Genomic DNA, 3,632 nt, shown 5'->3' with positions numbered 1-3,632 from the left:
TTGAAAATTCTCTTGCATGCATTCAAGATAAGAATAAAACTAATCTTATATTTCTTGTGCATTGTGTGGTGAGCTTTTAGATCAAAATTCAATTGTATCACACTGTTGATCTAGAACTTGGCCCGAATGTCTTCGAGGCAAAATCTTGAGTAATGTTTGATTTGAGAAAGGATTGTAGGCCCTTTTTTACCCGATTATGCCTTTCAAAGCCTACCAAATGACATAAGTCCCTAGTTTTCCCACTTTGAGCCTGCAATTTTCTTTAAACAACCACATTTAGTCATTACCTTTTTGAGTGCTTACATGCACTATCCCTCTCTTGGCCCAACATTCTTGAATGCACCGAGAATGTGCAAATTATAAGAAAAAATCCATGTTTGAAATTTCCAAAAGCAAAGATATCGAGTCTCTAAAAGTAAAGGAAGCAAAAGACTCCTTAGAGAAAAAGAAAAGAAGAAACAAAAGGTGAAAGAAATAAAGAAAGACAAAATACTCTTACAAGGTCAATGAAAGGTGGGAAGGAAATACTCAACAAAAAAAGGAGAAAAATTTATAATAAAGGATTGAAATAAAAGAAAAGCTCCAATAAAATAAGGACTGAAAAGAAGTCAAAACAAAGGGGGTAAAAAAAAGAAGAAGGGAAAAGATAAAAAAAAATGAGAACTCAAAAGAAGTCGAAACAAATGGGGTGCAAAAAGAAAAAGAATCATTGAGGAAGACCTCAAAAATTCTGATAAATACTACGAGAAGCTTGATAGCAACCTCAAAAATCATTTAGCGCTTGAAGCTCAAAGTCAACTTGCAAATTTTCAGCAATGTCATGGCAAGCCAGCAAATCCTCGTACAAATCCTCAATAAAACTTGAGTCACAATAAACATAAAGGGTTAAGAGTAAAATGTTGATTGCTCAAATGTGTTAAAGTGACCATACTTTTGTACACATTCTTTTTTTTTTGAAAAAAATCTTTTCTCAAGGTTGCTTGACTAAGTCTCTAGCTAAGCGACATTGTGTCTACTAATTGTTTCTTTTCAAGTACAGGAACGACGAAAGCATTGGGGCGATGAAACTTTCAAGACAGTCATCGAGCCATCCACTTCGTTATAGTTGGACAATCATCGAACCATCCATCTTGTAACAGTGGAAAATCATTGGGTCATCCATCAGTTGCATTTTCATTGCATTTTTTTATTTGCCAAGAGGGCCATTACATTTTTTTATCGAGAAGGTCATTGCATTTTTATTTGCCAAGAGGGATATTGCATTTTTTATTTAACAAAGGTCTTGCATTTTTCATTTACCGAAAGGGTCATTGCATTTTTATTTTCCAATAGGGCAATTGCATTATTTTATTAAACAAAAAGGACATTCATCACATAAGGACATTCAAGTAATGGTCTTGGAGAAGACCTAGGGACTCACTCACTAGCATCTTCAAAGTCTAATCGTGCAATGTCTAGATAGCGTCTCATACCACCACCTAAACTTGATAGAACTTCTGCAATACTAGTAGGTATCCCATATGATGAGAATAGGCAATAACTGACATAGACCATGGTAGCTAGGCATGGAATCTGGTGTTGTAACCTACTCTGATGGAGGGTGTTCTACTTGCCAATGGTAGAACTTGGACACATCCCATGTAGGCACATGGTTAAGGAAATGAAGGGTTTATTTGTACTCTAGTCTCATTCTTAACTACAACTACTTCCCAAACCATACTCACTCGGTGCTAGCCTTTGTTCTCATAGAGTAATTCAATAAAGGATCACATGAAGAGGTTCCACATCTAGTTAATAACCCAATCACATTCACCTTATCAAAGAAGTCCCCTAGGCTTGCCTTATAATGGTCAATAGGATAGCTTAATGATTTTCCTAAGGTTATTTCATGTCGTTCCAGCCAATCAATCCCTAAGTCCACCATTCACAAAAGAAGGATATAATTACAACTTTTGACTTCAAGATATTATAACCTTACAACTAGGTTGAAAGCTCCACATAAAGGACCTTCTTAGCAACATTCAAGGTCACGTGTAATTCATACATACAATACTAAGAAACTCTAGCATCCTAATTCAAGAAGTCATATTCTCATTATACATTTATCAAGTAAGGGACCTAAGTCTACCAAAACAAGACACAACATATTTCACATATAACATATAGTATATCTTCCAAGTAGCACATAAGAAAAACCAAGCCAACTTTAGGTAACCCTATACACTACTATAGAATCATCAACATAACCATCACAAGACTCACATAGCCAATTAGGAAGAATCATGCACTCAATCTAAGACTACACACCTAAGGACATAGTCATAGTCTAACATGATCATCTAATGCCAATAGAAGAAACATATAGTTTCAACTTAATCACATGTAGATATATATATGAGCATACTTCACATAAGTCAACTACACAAATCATCATAATATACCAAGTAATGCCGACAAGGCCATGATCATAATAATACATAAAGTAACGGCGACAAGGCCACACAATTCACAAGTAAACACATAGCACCGCCACCATAAGTGGACCATACCAATCACAATATAATTCAAGACCTAATTTACATAATATAAAGAGATTTAGGGCAGCATACCACCAATCCATTTTCACCACTTCAATCATTAGCTAAATCATCCAATACAATACCAAAAGGCCCTTACCCATGACCATGATCATCATTTCAATGCAAAAATCATAATACTCAATGCATCTAAGTCAATTCAACGTAGATTTATCAATCTAATACAACCTATACATCAATATAATACAATTCAAAACATTTAATGCAAGAACCCATGGATATATTTCAATTTAGAAAACTCATCTTTTGAGAAGTCTTTGAAAAACACTTTGAAGATTGAATCCTTGATGATAGAATTTTCAAGGATGAATAAACATACCTTAACTGATGTTAATCCACGAAAATGGATAGATTTTTTTGGAGAAATCAACCTTCAAACTTCAATCTCCCTTCAAGCTTTAATGGAGTTCTAGAGAGCTCTTTAGAGGTTTTGATTTTTGATTTTTGAATAATGAATTCATCTAGGTGTTTAGGACTTATAAAACATCTTAAAATACCTAAGAATATCCTAACTTCTAGGGTATAGATGCGGTTCGTTACAACTTGAGTTGGATTTGAATTATGATAAAGCATTTTCCTGTCTAGCCAACATTTTAGCATACATTTGCATTCACTGTAATAAGCCATATTAATATCATCTTATTCTTATGTCGTTAGTGTTTGCGTATTTCTGGTGTTTTTTGGCTTCAATGCTTTTTAAATTCAGTCATGCTATAATTTCATTACTCTTAGAGACAGCCTCGGGTCATGACGCCTAGAGGTCAGGGTAGGAGTGGGGGGCCTCGGGGCATGAAACCCCAAAGTTAGAGGCCAGAGATGCCTTGAGGCTGGGGACACAACACCTCGAGGTCAAAGGGCGGGGATGGGGACAAGGCGATTTCGGTGCATGACTCATCGAGTCCAATGGTGGATCTGAGGCGACCTCAGGGCACAACGCCTCGAGGCCGAGGGGTGGGGCGGGAGGGGGCTTTGAGGCACTACACCTCGAGGCCGGGGGTGGGGCGGCCTCGAGGCACTACACCTCGAGGCTGCCTC

The sequence above is a fragment of the Solanum pennellii genome, chromosome 8 (genome assembly GCF_001406875.1).
Source record: "Solanum pennellii chromosome 8, SPENNV200".
Classification (NCBI taxonomy): Eukaryota; Viridiplantae; Streptophyta; class Magnoliopsida; order Solanales; family Solanaceae; genus Solanum; species Solanum pennellii.
Note: the sequence above shows the minus strand (reverse complement) of the source record.